This window comes from Scylla paramamosain, chromosome 31 (genome assembly GCF_035594125.1).
Source record: "Scylla paramamosain isolate STU-SP2022 chromosome 31, ASM3559412v1, whole genome shotgun sequence".
Classification (NCBI taxonomy): domain Eukaryota; kingdom Metazoa; phylum Arthropoda; class Malacostraca; order Decapoda; family Portunidae; genus Scylla; species Scylla paramamosain.
Genome location: NC_087181.1, coordinates 16161127 through 16176499, shown reverse-complemented (window position 1 = coordinate 16176499; position 15373 = coordinate 16161127). Strand labels below are relative to the sequence as shown.

The following is a 15373-nucleotide window of genomic DNA, read 5'->3' as shown; positions in this document are numbered from 1 at the left end:
GAGAAGATAAAGAATGAGGAGAAAGAGAGACGTGAAAGAAGTGGAGGAAAGGGAGATGAAAGAGGAAGAGATCTGAAGAGGAATAAGAGGAGGAGGAAGAGGAGGGAGGTTAATGCAATTCAAGTGAGTGAGTGAGTGAGTGAGTGAGTGAGTGAGTGAGTGAGTGAGTGAGTGAGTGAACCAGGAATAAGACGACACAGTGAGGAAACGAGAGAGACAGAAAGAAAGAAAGAGTCAGTGAAGAAAGAGAAATAGAGAAACAAAAAAAAGGATAGAGAAGGAGAAGTCAACGAATAAGTGAACTAGTGACAAAAAAGAAAAAAAAAACAAGCAAAGGAGAGAGAGAGAGAGAGAGAGAGAATCTGTACGAGTGAATGCACCTGAGTCTGGGTAGGTGTAGGAAGGAAGGCTAGACTCTCACAGCATTACACAAGAGAGCACAGACCAACACTCAGCCCAGATTCCAAGTACTTTCAAAGCACAGGACTCTCTTTGGGTCGCCCGGAGAAGTCCCTCTGAAATTAGACGTTTTTTTGTGAATCTTAGAGACAACAGATTCATTTATAAGAGGCGAGGCTGGGCTGGAACAGTATTTCAAGCAAGATCCTGGTGAGTGAGAGATGGAGAGAGGGAGGAGAGGTGTACAGGTAAATGAGAGGAAGAGTAGGAGAAGGGGAGAGGAAGGCAATGAGGAAGAGGGAGGAAAGTAAGGAGGGGACCTGTACAGGTGAGGCGGAAGAGGAGTGGGAAGAAGATGGAGAGATGGGAGAGGTACACAGGGAAGATTAGGGAAGGGAAATGAGGGAAGAGGAGGAGGAAGAGGGAGATGAGGGGAGCTACGAAGGTTGACAGAGTGAGAGGAAAGAGGGAGATAGATAGGAAGAGGGGAGAAGGGTAAGAAGAGGGGAATAACAAACAGCGAGAGAATGAAAGTGTAAAGCAGGGTGTGCATTTGGTGGTTGGGGAAGAGGAGAAAGAGGAAGAGGAAGAGGAAGAGGAAGAGGAGGAGGAGGAGGGAGAAACAGACAATACACAGCAAATGAGGGGAAATGAGGATGAGGGGAAAAGAGAATAAGGTAGAGAACAAACGGTATTGAGGAGGTGAGGGGAGATGAGGGGAGGGAGAAACACAGGAAAGGAAAAGCAAATAAAGCAGGGAGAGGGAGAGAGAAAGAGAGGGAGAGGGGAAAGAGGGAAACTAAACTAAACCACACTAGAAGAAAGGGGATGAGGGGAAAGCATCCAGTGATTGGGGACTTTTAGAAAACGGGAGAGGGAGGAGAAAGGGGAAGAGAGAACAGGGGGTACAAATGTAGGAAGAGAGAGGGGGAAAGAGGAAGAGGGGAATAAGAGGCGAAGTGGCAAAAATTAGATGTTAGAGGTGAGAGAGGAGGAAATGAGGGGAAAAAGAGGGGATGAGAGGAAAAGGAGAGAGAAAGTGGAGATCATGTTGAGAGTAATGAGGAAAAGAGGAGAGAAACAGGAAAGTAAAGGAGGTGAATGGAGCAAAAGGAGAGAAAAGAGAAAGCACAAGACAAAAGAAAATGAGAAGAACTGACATGGAAAGAGAAAGAAAGATAGAAAGAATAAAAAAAGAAAAAGAAAGATAAAAGGAGGAAAGGGAGACAGGTAAACTGATAAAGGATGTATAGGAGAGAGAGAGAGAGAGAGAGAGAGAGAGAGAGAGAGAGAGAGAGAGAGAGAGAGAGAGAGAGAGAGAGAGAGAGAGAGAGAGAATGTGTAGAAAGAACACTGATAAAAAGGTGAAGAGGGAGAAGAAAGAAGCGGGAAGAAAAACAGGTACATAATGAAAATAGAGGAAATAAATAGGAAAATTAAACAAACAAAATTAAAGAAGAGAAAAAAATGAAGAAAGGAGAGACAAAAAAAAGAAAAAAAAGTGACGAGGGAGTAGAAAGGAGCAGGAAAGGGCACAAGTAAGGTAATTAAGGTAGACGAAAGGTGTGCAGGGGCGAGGACACACCTGGAGGCAACGAGGCTCACCTGTCCCCGTGTCTACCTGCTGGGAATTACCTGGCGTGGCTCGCTCTTGATTAAGCCATTCAGACGCACTTAAAACTTTCATTTTGAAGCGGAAGTAGTAGTAGTAGTAGTAGTAGTAGTAGTAGTAGTAGTAGTAGTAGTAGTAGTAGTAGTAGTAGTAGTAGTAGTAGTAGTAGTAGCAATCTCTCTCTCTCTCTCTCTCTCTCTCTCTCTCTCTCTCTCTCTCTCTCTCTCTCTCTCTCTCTCTCTCTCTCTCTCTCTCTCTCTCTCTTTCCCTTCTACCGTTCATCTATTCTTCTTTGATTCCCTTTCTCTTTCATCTAACCTCTTACACACACACACACACACACACACACACACACACACACACACACACACACACACACACACACACACACACACACACACACACACACACACAAAGCAATTAACAATTAAATCAAGCTAATTACAAATGTAGATATTTAAGAGTAATGGTTCAGAGAGAGAGAGAGAGAGAGAGAGAGAGAGAGAGAGAGAGAGAGAGAGAGAGAGAGAGAGAGAGAGAGAGAGAGAGAGAGAGAGAGAGAGAGAGAGAGAGAGAGAGAGAGAGAGAGAGAGAGAGAGACATAAAAGGCACTGAGGAAGATCGTGATTACACAGGAGACAAAAAAAGTAAAAAAAAAAAAGAGAGAGAGAGAGAGAAAGAGAGAGATAAGAAGTAAAGCACAGATGGGAGAGGTGGGAGAGGAGGACGAGGGAGAGTTCACAATCACAATCACCATCACACACTATCCAATCGCGTTCTGAAAGCTCCACGTAATTAGAACAGGTAATAAAAAGCCAGAAAGAGAGGACAGGTGTGCGGGAGAGGGGACGTGAGAGGAGAGAGGGAGAGGGAGAGGGGGAGAGAGAGGGAGAGCACAGTGGGTTGGGAAAATATACCAATTGTAGTTTATTTACGATGAACGATTAAGAGAGAGAGAGAGAGAGAGAGAGAGAGAGAGAGAGAGAGAGAGAGAGAGAGAGAGAGAGAGAGAGAGAGAGAGAGAGAGAGAGAGAGAGAGAGAGAGAGAGAGAGAGAGAGAGTTGTACAGGTGTAATTGGCAACACTATAACTCAACACAATAACAAGCCCAGTAATTAGAGGAGAGAGAGAGAGAGAGAGAGAGAGAGAGAGAGAGAGAGAGAGAGAGAGAGAGAGAGAGAGAGAGAGAGAGAGAGAGAGAGAGAGAGAGAGAGAGAGAGAGAGAGAGAGAGAGAGAGAGAGAGAGAGAGAGACTACACATACTCTGCTCTATATATTCAACCTGTGTTAGTTCTTTCATCTGACCAACCAGAAGCCGAACCTAACCGACTCACCTCCTTAAAAAATTACCGATGTTCACTTTAAGGCCGGTCAGCTCAGGTCACGCTCAGGTCACGCTCAGGTCACGCTCAAGTCACAATCAAGTCACGCTCAAGTCACACTCAAGTCACACTCAAGTCACACTCAAATCACACTCAAATCACACTCAAATCACACACAAATCACGCTCATTTCACACTCAAGTCACACTCAAGTCACGCTCAGGTCACGCTCAGGTCAAGGTCCACTCCCGGGTCAGTCAGGTTATTACATGCATTTCAATGGAAGCTCTCACACTGCAGTTCACGGTTCCCACTGGAATACTTGTAATATGAGACCAGACAAGCTCTAATAGATGTTAACAGGTATACGAGTAGGACCATAACAGGATCTGCCAATAGTCAAAGCCTTATGAAGAACAATGGCGCGAGGAAGAATTAAAAAGAAAAAAAGAAAATAATAATAACTTTAAATGGAAGGATTTTGTGCTTCATGCGATATTTCATTTATATTTTTTTATTCCTTTTATTCCAAGTACTTTATGTTTAATTAGGCGTGTGTTAGCTATTTTCCTTTTCTCTCTTTTTTTTTATTATTTTTTTTTGTTTTGTGTCTCTCGTGTGTGTGTGTGTGTGTGTGTGTGTGTGTGTGTGTGTGTGTGTGTGTGTGTGTGTGTGTGTGTGTGTGTGTGTGTGTGTGTGTGTGTGTGTGTGTATTTTATCCTCATCCATCTGCATTGCTACCACACACACACACACACACACACACACACACACACACACACACACACACACACACACACACCTGCAGCCTCTTTTTTTGTAGACACTTGTTTTTACACTGATTTGAGAGAGAGAGAGAGAGAGAGAGAGAGAGAGAGAGAGAGAGAGAGAGAGAGAGAGAGAGAGAGAGAGAGAGAGAGAGAGAGAGAGAGAGAGAGAGAGAGAGAGAGAGAGAGAGTCAGCGAGGCCCAAAGAATATAATTACGGTGATGCCGACTGAGAGAAGCTAACGAGGCAGCGAGAGAGAGAGAGAGAGAGAGAGAGAGAGAGAGAGAGAGAGAGAGAGAGAGAGAGAGAGAGAGAGAGAGAGAGAGAGAGAGAGAGAGAGAGAGAGACGTACTCCTATACAGACTAGCACAAACTCTTCTCTCTCTCTCTCTCTCTCTCTCTCTCTCTCTCTCTCTCTCTCTCTCTCTCTCTCTCTCTCTCTCTCTCTCTCTCTAAAGCAAGCGAGCGAAAGAAAAAAAATATACATACAAGGTACGCACGCTTCGTCTACACACACACACACACACACACACACACACACACACACACACACACACACACACACACACACAAGGGTACGTCGGGTCCGGTTACGTTGATGCTGGCAATCTAAACAGCACATTTCCTACACTCGAGAGGACACGAGATCAGAGTGAGGACAAGCGAGGGGAGAAGGAAAAAAAAAGGGGAGGAAAATTTATACAGTATATTTTTTTTTTCCAGTTTCCCTAGTTTTCCTTCATCCTTATCACTCGTCTTGTCTTCACCCTCTTTCACATCCCTTCCGCCTGATTCATTCTCTCTCTCTCTCTCTCTCTCTCTCTCTCTCTCTCTCTCTCTCTCTCTCTCTCTCTCTCTCTCTCTCTCTCTCTCTCTCTCTCTCTCTCTCTCTCTCTCGCTACTGTCAATGTTTTAAGAAGATCAAGTTTGGTTACATTTGTTGAATTCCGTGTAAAGTTTCGAAGAGGAGGAGGAGGAGGAGGAGGAGGAGGAGGAGGAGGAGGAGGAGGAGGAGGAGGAGGAGGAGGAGGAGGAGGAGGAGGAGGAGGAAAAAGAGCAGTAGAAGACCATTTCACAACAAGCGGAGTGACGGAAGCTTTACACACACACACACACACACACACACACGTCTGTCACCCTCTTCCCGCCCCAAACTTAAGGAAAGCATCGCCATTTTGGGCAAACTTTGGCTAGAATGATCACCAACATCGAAAGAAAATTATTACGAAACTCCTCTTTTTCTCGTTTTTTTATTTACTTTTCTTTTTTTTCTTTTTTTGAGAAAGGGGGAGGGAGTGAGGATTTTTGGAAAGGGTTAAAGGAGGAGGAGGAGGAGGAGGAGGATAACGATAACAGTGATGGTGACAAGAACGAGGAAGAGGAGGAGGAAGATGAAGAGAAGGGCGAAGGAAGAGGAGGAGGAAGAGGAGGAAGAGGAAGTAGGAAGGACAGCAAGTTATTCTAAAGCCACTCCAACAGTATCCAATTGGGAGTTTGTGTAGTGGAGGAGGAGGAGGAGGAGGAGGAGGAGGAGGAGGAGGAGGAGGAGGAGGAGGAGGAGGAGGAGGAGGAGGAGGAGGAGGAGGAGAACAGTACAGGAGAACGGAGAGATAATCAACATACCGAAGAAGAAACAGAAAGGAGGAATAAATGAAAAATAAAAGGAAAGAATAAATAAAGGAATGAGTCTTTATATCATTTCTTAATTTTTCTATATTTATTTTTTTTTTCTCTCATTTTTTTACTTTTTGTTTCACGCCTGTTTCAAAATTTTCCCTTCTGTACGTATTTTCATCTTTCATCTTTTTCTCTTTGCCGTCTTGCTCATATTTCCTCTCATTTTCCTGTATTGCTATTTCCAATTATCTTTCCTCGTTGCTTTGTTTTGTATCGCCTCATATTTTTCTTCCCTCTTCTTTTTCCTCCCCAAGTTTTAAAATATTACGAAGAAAAATGAAATGCAATGAAACTTAAAAAACGTTTTTCAGTGAATTATTGAAAAATGTAATTACTTTCTAACACACATGAAGAAGATGAAGTATCTCTCTCTCTCTCTCTCTCTCTCTCTCTCTCTCTCTCTCTCTCTCTCTCTCTCTCTCTCTCTCTCTCTCTCTCTCTCTCTCTCTCTCTCTCTCTCTCTCTAATCCTTTATTTTTGTGTTATATTTTTAGGTTGACTTTGTAAGTAATAAAATGTGCTTTTTTTTTCTTTCAATAACAACAACCTATATAACTATTTTTCCTATCATACATAAACAACTTTTTTATTTTTGTTCTACTTTTTGTCCATTTATTTATTCCTAACCTTTATTTCGTCGTATTTTTTTGTTAATTGGCATTCTCTCTCTCTCTCTCTCTCTCTCTCTCTCTCTCTCTCTCTCTCTCTCTCTCTCTCTCTCTCTCTCTCCCCTAACCTTTTTCTTCCTCAGTCTTTTCCCGCGCCAGCAAAAACAAGTGGAAGAGAGGGAGAGAGGGATCCCCGCCCCCCTTAGTGACCGACACACAGTTCTTATCTGGGGAGCGAACGACCCCTGAGTTAGTTAAAGGTTTTCCTGGGGATTGGTGAAGCTCTGGGGAAGGGGAGAGGGGAAGGGGAGGGGAGTTATGGTAAGAGGGGGAGGTTTTAGTTAGGAGGAGGAGGAGGAGGAGGAGGAGGAGGAGGAGGAGGAGGAGGAGGAGGAGGAGGAGAACAACTGACTTTTTCCTTTATCGTCTTCTACCTCCATGTCACTGCTAATGGTAATCTCTCTCTCTCTCTCTCTCTCTCTCTCTCTCTCTCTCTCTCTCTCTCTCTCTCTCTCTCTCTCTCTCTCTCTCTCTCTCTCTCTCTCTCTGGCACAACGCCCCACCATTGCTCTCTCAGCCATAAAGAAGAAATGGCAGAAGAAGAAGAATGAAAAACAAACAAAAAAAATCATATATTCAATACATTTCCGTTTGATATTCACCGTTTTCTGTCTCGCGTTCACTCACCAACGCTAGGGAAGACAAAGGAGGAGCAAGCGGCAGCAGATGTGTTGGCTCTTTTTCCTCTTTAGATATTTTTTTTTTTTTTACGTTACTCCTAAACGTTTGGATTTTGGTATATTAATGTTTGTTTGCTCATCCCCCACTCTCTCTCTCTCTCTCTCTCTCTCTCTCTCTCTCTCTCTCTCTCTCTCTCTCTCTCTCTCTCTCTCTCTCTCTCTCTAATTTGACCTGACAGGAATAGAGGATGGACCCAAAACTTCCCTTCTTCCTCTTTCAGTTTTTGGAAGCAAGTCACTTTTCACGCAAGTTGCAGTCGATTATTTCTTGTTTTGGGAGAGAGAGAGAGAGAGAGAGAGAGAGAGAGAGAGAGAGAGAGAGAGAGAGAGAGAGAGAGAGAGAGAGAGAGAGAGAGAGAGAGAGAGAGAGAGAGAGAGAGAGAGAGAGTGTGTAGCGGTGGGGTGAACAAAGACGATAAAGATTAATGATTGGAAACAAAAGGAAAGAAAGAGAAAGAAAGAATAAAAATAAGAAATACTGAGATTTTTAAGGAACACACACACACACACACACACACACACACACACACACACACACACACACACACACACAGTTTCTTGATCTCAATAATATTTACTTTCTTTGTTTTCATTTTTGATTCATTTCATTTCCTTGTTTTGTCTCATTCATCATCACCTATTCCTTCTAGTTCCCCTTTTTCTTCTCTTATACCTTTACCCTTCCACATTTCATCACCAATTCCTCCTCCTCCTCCTTCATCACCACTTCTCTTTCTCTCATGCTTCATCATCTGTTCCTCCTCTTCCATTTCTCTCTTCCCCTCACTATCAGTCATACCTTTCCCCTTCACCATTTCCTCCCTCATCATCCCTTCACCACCACCTCTTACACCTTCATCACCATCCATCCTTTCCCTTCAATATCCCGTTTTCTTTCATCTTTCACCTTCGTCCTTACCTGAGTTTTACCTGAGACTTATCCACGTACCTGGTGTTCCCTACCCTCACCTGTTTCCTCCTATACTTTCTAATTGTCTTCTTACCTTCGTCTACCTGTTCTTTTTACTTGAATATTCGTGCTTTCTCTGTTTTCTTTTTTTTTTTTTTTGTTCATCTATGAGTACCTGTTTCGTTCTTTTTTCTTTTCTTTTTATCTGTTTCCCTTTTTTATTTGTGGGTTAAATGTGTGTTCTTGTCTTTCTGTTCCTATTGTTTTCATTTTCTTCTTCCTCAACCTTCTCCTTCCTATTCCTTCATTTTCTTCTTTTTTTTCGTCCTCCTATTATCATTTATTTTTCGTCTTTGTACCCTAGTTATCTTTCTATTTTTTTCCTCCTTTCTCCTCCTATTACGCTATGTATGGGAGCTTCTGTTTCCCTTTTACCTGTGGCTTAAATTGCCACCACGCCTACTACCTCGTGCTGCCTTTTCTTTATCCTCTTTCTCTATTTTTCCTTTTTCTTCTATTGGTTCCTTTCCATCCGAGTCATCTTTGTAATCTATCTTTGTACTTCAAGCTTTTCATCCTCTATCTCCTCCTCTTCTTACTGTTTCCTCTTTACCTGTGACTCATCTTCGCATCTATATACTTTCACCTTTTCATCCTCCTCCTCCTCCTCCTCCTCCTCCTCCTCCTCCTCCTCCTCCTCCTCCTCCTCCTCCTCCTCCTCCTCCTCCTCCTCCTCCTTCTGCGGCGCCTTCAGAGAGACAAGCAAAGCGAAGAGCAACTTTCAAACTCCAAGATGCATTCCGCACTAGACACCAACACCAATTATAACTTGGCTTCCATTCCTCAGCATGAAACTGTGCCCTGTTCCCACTTCCCACACCCTCCTTTGCTGCCCCGCTCGCTCCCTCGCACGCTCACACACTCGCGGCGGCTGCTTATGCAACACCAGCATGCAACATTCAAGAGGCGGCGCAACGCTTGACTAAAAGATGGTGCGCGCGCAATACTCATGTTGATCCTAATTGATGTGTCTGTATGTGTATGTGTGTGTGTTCGTGTGTGTGTGTGCTAGTCCTTACCTCTCCTACCTCTCCCTCCTCCTCTTCCTCCCACAGCTTCCTGCGCTAAGTGGCGAGCAGGTGTGTTTCAATCAGGTGTGTTTGAGGCGTCCTCCTCTCCTGTTTGATCTGGCGGGGTGCTGCAGGGGGAGGCTTCAGGCCCTTGGTCGTTACGGTTCCTGAAGTGTTTGGGTAACTACATGGTGTGTGTGTGTGTGTGTGTGTGTGTGTGTGTGTGTGTGTGTGTGTGTGTGTGTGTGTGTGTGTGTGTGTGTGTGTGTGTGTGTGTGTGTGTGTGTGTGTGTCCCTCCACTCTTTACAACTAACTTCCCACGCCAATCTCTTCGCCTTCGCCTCCGCCTCCTCCTCCTTCTCCTCCTCGACCTTTCCTACATCTTCTCACATCCATCCCTCTACCCCTTCCTCCTATCCTACTCTCCTGCACCACCACCACCACCTCCACCACACTTCCTCCTCCACCTTTTCTTTATCTCTTCTCCTTCCCCTCCTCCCCTCCCTCCCTCCACCCCTGCACTGTTTCCCCTCACGCCTGTAAGCTTCTTTACCTCCACTCCCCCGCAGGCAGCCAAGCAGACCTCCCCGGGGCCCCACTCCTCTCACAAGTAGGATTTACCTCTGTCCAACCGAGGAGGAGGAGGAGGAGAATGAAGTCGGGGAGGAGGAAGATGACAAAGAAGAGGAAGAGGAGATACACAAAACAACACAAACGAAGAACAAGCAATGAACTACTAAGACAACATTCAACAATGAAAAAATAAATAGATAAAAAATAAAAATAAATCACAAACCAAAAAAAGCAAAAAACAAACATGAGAAAAAACAGAAAACCTAACAAAATAAAAAAAATAAATGACAAGAAGAAAAAAAAGAACACAGAGGAAGGAAGGAAGGAAGGAGTGGAGGACATGGAGATGAGAGGAGAGGAAGTGAGAGGCGAGAGGTGAGAGGGAGCCAGCATCTCCTCTCACAGACCGGCGCACAAAGCCACAGCGGGGGTTCTGTCATTACCAACACCGCTGCTCCTTTCCTTAAGCCGTGAAACACTCTTCTGTCCACGTGGCCACTCCCCCTGGCTCCCTGTGGCTGCTTGTGACTTTATTTGGCTCCCTGTGGCTCCCTGTGGCTCCCTGTGGCTCCTTGTGACTTTCTTTGGCTCCCTGTGGCTCTTTGTCCTTGTGGCTCCCTTTGGCTCCCTGTGGTTTCTTGTGACTTCCTTTGGCTCCCTGTGGTTCCTTGTGGCTCCCTTTGGCTCCCTCTGGCTCTCTGTGGCTCCCTGTGGCTGCCTGTGGCTCCTTGTGACTTCCTGTGGCTCCCTGTGGCTCTGTGGCTCTGTGACTCCCTGTGGCTCTCTGTGGCTCCGTGTGACTCCCTGTGGCTCCTTGTGACGCCCTTTGGCTTCCTGTGGCTCCCTGTGGCTCCTTGTGATTTCCTTTGGCTCCCTATGATTCTCTCTGGCTCCCTCCTTGTGACTTCGACTCTGTGGCTCCCTTTGGCTCTCTTTTGCACCCTGTGGCTTCATTTGCCCTTTAGCCTGCCCTCTCCCTCCTTATGCCTAAAAAAGTATCGCTATTTTCCCTATAATTAAAGATTCCACGACCTTTATCTTCCCTATGTTATTTCTATGCTTACAAACTATGCCCTTTATCTCTTAAAAGTATCTGTCCTTTACCTCCCTATGTCTGAAAGATTTTTTTTTTCTATAACAACATATTCTAGGCCTTCCTCCTCCTCCTCCTCTTCTTCCTCCTCCTCCTCCTCCTCCTCCTCCTCCTCGACCTTTCCTACATCTCTTCTTACTGCCCTTTCCTACATCTCTTCTATGCCCTCCTCCTCCTTCTCCTCCTCCTCGACCTTTCCTACATCTCTTCACTGTGTCATGTCTATGCTTATAAATTATGCGCTTTGCCTTCTAAATAATTATATTCGCTATATCTAAGAGTTCTATGGCTTTGTTTTACCTTCCATAACCTCCCTTTAACTATAAACAGTACCTTTATTATGCTGGTTTTCTCTCTACTTAAAGATTTGTTTACTTTTTTTACCTTCCTTTTCCTTGCTGTCTAAAAAAAAATTGCCTATGATTTTTCTATGCCTACAGAATTCATGCCTTTCTTTACCTTTCATTTCCTCTTTATCCCTTGAAATTATACCTTTTTTTTCAATGTCTACAGATTATATACTTCTACCAATAAAGTCAATCAGATTACCTAACCCATCTTGCTATGCACTAATTATATAGCTATTTCCTAACACTCCATCTCCCTCACACAGACAGACACAGCAAGCAAGCGGCTCCCCCTGCAGTGAGTCACGTCGCTGGCCTGGTGCGGTGAAAGGAGGACACAAGAGTGGGCGACAAAAGTGCGGACTAAACTTTGATTATTTGAAACGTAAAACTACACGAGGGAATGAAGACACTTTGGCGGCGCGTCCCCCCTCACTGTGGCCGCGGGTGTCTGTTTTTTGTGTCAGAACTTGCTTGCCTGTGCTGCCTCTCTCCCTCCTTGCCTGCCTGCCTGCCTGTCTCTCTCCCCCAGTGCCTGTCTGCCTCTGCTTCTGTCTGTCTGCTTATCTCTACCTGCCTGCCTGTCTATTTTTTTGCTTATCTGTCTCTATCTATCTGTCTGTCTCTTTCCCTCCGTCTGCTTTTCCCTTCCTGCCTGCCTGCCTGTCTCTCTGCCTGTCTGCCCCCTCCCCCTCTCTCTGCCTCTGCCCTCAACCTTACAAAAGTTGACGAAGTAATTTAGGTCTGCCGCGCCTCAGTCAAGTACAGGAGACGAGACGGGAGAAGGAGACTTGGAGACCACGGTAAGGTACGAGTACGTTAGGTTTTTCTTTCTTTCTTTCCTTCCTTCCTTCCTTCCTTCCTTCCTCCTTTCCTTCAGTGTTTATTCACCAGAGACGTGCAGGATTCTTCGTCACGTTTTGAAGGAAGCAGGAAGGAAAGAAAAGTCTCTCTCTCTCTCTCTCTCTCTCTCTCTCTCTCTCTCTCTCTCTCTCTCTCTCTCTCTCTCTCTCTCTCTCTCTCTCTCTCTCTCTCTCTCAGTTCAAACAATTAATGTCGGTCACGTAAGAAAGGAGAAAGGAGAAGAGAAAGGGAGAGATAAAGAGGAAAGCACAATGAGATAGCAGCGAGAGAGAAGAGGAGGAGAGAGGAGAGAGGAGGAGAGGAAGACGTAGAGGACAGTATCAGCTGGAAAGAGGAGAGATAAGGAAAATGAAGAGGGATAAAACGTGAAGGAGATAAGAGAAGGAGGAAGAGTAACGAGACGATGGTGGCTGGGAATTAAAGACAAGGTGACCAAGAGGAAGATTAATTAATATTGAGGTCACAAAATTGATTGCAATGACCGGGAGCAAATAAGACCGGACAAGAATCACCACCCAGATCACCACCTTAGTGTGTGTGTGTGTGTGTGTGTGTGTGTGTGTGTGTGTGTGTGTGTGTGTGTGTGTGTGTGTGTGTGTGTGTGTGTGTGTGTGTGTGTGTGTGTGTGTGTGTGTGTGTGTGTGTGTGTGTGTGTGTGTGTGTGTGTGTGTGTGTGTGTGTGTGTGTGTGTGTGTGTGTGTGTGTGTGTGTGTGTGTGTGTGTGTGTGTGTGTGTGTGTGTGTGTGTGTGTGTGTGTGTGTGTGTGTGTGTGTGTGTGTGTGTGTGTGTGTGTGTGTGTGTGTGTGTGTGTGTGTGTGTGTGTGTGTGTGTGTGTGTGTGTGTGTGTGTGTGTGTGTGTGTGTGTGTGTGTGTGTGTGTGTGTGTGTGTGTGTGTGTGTGTGTGTGTGTGTGTGTGTGTGTGTGTGTGTGTGTGTGTGTGTGTGTGTGTGTGTGTGTGTGTGTGTGTGTGTGTGTGTGTGTGTGTGTGTGTGTGTGTGTGTGTGTGTGTGTGTGTGTGTGTGTGTGTGTGTGTGTGTGTGTGTGTGTGTGTGTGTGTGTGTGTGTGTGTGTGTGTGTGTGTGTGTGTGTGTGTGTGTGTGTGTGTGTGTGTGTGTGTGTGTGTGTGTGTGTGTGTGTGTGTGTGTGTGTGTGTCAGTCTGGGAAATGTGTACTTGGAGAGCGAGAGAGCGAGAGAGCGAGAGCGAGAGAGAGAGAGAGAGAGAGAGAGAGAGAGAGAGAGAGAGAGAGAGAGAGAGAGAGAGACGGCGATCGGTAAGGACAGAACTGTAATGGCGATTGAAAATGTTGGAAGCAAAATTGAGGATGAAAAGATTAAGTTTGATAATAAAGTTGATGAGTATTGAGAGTAGAGAGTAGAGAGAGAGAGAGAGAGAGAGAGAGAGAGAGAGAGAGAGAGAGAGAGAGAGAGAGAGAGAGAGAGAGATTAGTTAATGTAAGCTTTTAATCACCACAACCATTACCACCACTATTAGTAAGAGAAGGAAGAGTAAAAGTAGTAGTAGTAGTAGTAGTAGTAGTAGTCGTTATAGTCGTCCCATCCATGACCTCATTCTAGTTTGCAGCACCAGGTTATATGAATCTAGGTTGTCTTTTCGATGCGTGATCAATGGGGCGGCGCGGCGGGGTGCAGGAGAGCGGGGAGGGGCAAAAATAAAACAAGACAGTAACCCACCACTTCGCCGGAGCTTTCCTGCTGTTACTGTCGTCGTGTGGGAATTATGCAGCAGTATTTTATCAGTTATTGAGGTCCGCATTAATAACGTGCTCTCCCCTCTCTCTCTCTCTCCCTCTCTCACCTTTAAGTTTCCTGCCACAGACTACACATCACTCGTCAACCCCGTAAAATTAACCTCCTTATCCCTTAAAATCCACAAAAATAGGTTCACACACCATATTGAAACCTCTCTTGGCTAAACTGAACTAGCATCCCTCATCCTTCTCTCTCTCTCTCTCTCTCTCTCTCTCTCTCTCTCTCTCTCTCTCTCTCTCTCTCTCTCTCTCTCTCTCTCTCTCTCTCTCTCAGCCTCCTTCGTCTCACTCTCCTCCCCTCACTTGTCCCCCTCACCTCCCTTATCTCCTCTCCCACTCTTCCTCGCCTTCCTCATCTCCCCTTACCTGATCCTCCATTTATTTCACCTCCCCTGCCCTCCCTCCTCACTTCCCCATCTCTACAGCCTCTCTCACTCCCCCCCATCACTCCCCTCACTCCTCCAGCCTCCCTAACCTTCCCTCACCTGCCCCCGTCATTCCCCAGCATCCTTCCCCTCACTTCCTCTAACCTATCTTGCCTCCCCTCTTCCTTCACTCCCCGAGCCTCCGTCCCTCTTCTTACCTCACTCCCCACAGCCTCTCTCACCTCTCCTCTCCTCCTTCCCTCTTTCCTCCCCCTTAATTTCCCTCAGGCAGTATTTCTCGCTACACGAATCCAGGAAGTAGCGGCAGAATGTCTGAGCAAAAAGTACAAGCTGGTACATTACAGTTTGGTGGAGCGGAGTTGCTGTCTCTTCCTGCTTCCAGATTACAGGTGTGTCTGCCTAAGTACCTGTGGAAGAAGGTACAAGGTTAGTGTTGTAATGCTGGACTGGGTTAGGTTAGGTTAGGTTAGGTTAGGTTATGTTATGCTAGGTATGATTTTGTTAGGTTTGGTTGGGTTGGATAGGGTTGGGTTCAGTTAGGTTTGGTTACATATGATTTGGTTAGGTTTCGTTTCGTTTGGTTAGTCAGGTTGTGTTCGAGTGATATTCAATTCGCGTGTTGTTGTTGTTGTTGTTGTTGTTGTTGTTGTTGTTGTTGTTGTTGTTGTTGTTGTTGCTGTTGTTGTTGCCGGCACTTCATTTATTCACCAACAGTACATAACAATTAGATATGAATATATTATGTATACATGAAATGCTGTACACACACACACACACACACACACACACACACACACACACACACACACACACACACACACACACACACACACTTGTTTACTGTCATCTAAATATTTCCAGCGCATATTTGCATTTCAGCCGAACATTTTTTGGGACAAAGTAATTATTTTTTCACACAATCCTGACTAAAAACAAAACAATCATTAGTTAATCCATGCATAATTCACCCACTAAAAATTATAACACCAAGAAACACAAAAGTAACTCAATTATCTGACAAAACTAATAATAAACAATGGTAAAAAAAAAAGGAAAGGAAAAAAAAAGGGCGCAGGAATGGAGTGGAAAATATTCAGCTCACTTGTTTCATTGTAAATAGATCAGTAATTCAATTTAAAGGGCAGCCACCCGAGGCCTGGCTGGAAACGCGCTAGGTCTGCCCAGTTACACCTTGACCACCGTGACGCCTCCAGGGGGACCGGAATTGTAGTG

General features: G+C 45.1%; 1 long non-coding RNA gene across 1 annotated transcript in view; it reads right to left on the bottom strand.

Moving 5' to 3' along the window:
* The window catches only part of LOC135088719 (uncharacterized), a 60730-nt gene extending 46181 nt beyond the window's left edge, over nt 1-14549 (bottom strand). Inside the window, exon 1 of the long non-coding RNA XR_010261093.1 lies at nt 14483-14549. This is a non-coding gene — a long non-coding RNA (uncharacterized LOC135088719). The remainder of the gene's footprint in view (nt 1-14482) is intronic.
* Nucleotides 14550-15373: the final 824 nt, after the last annotated feature.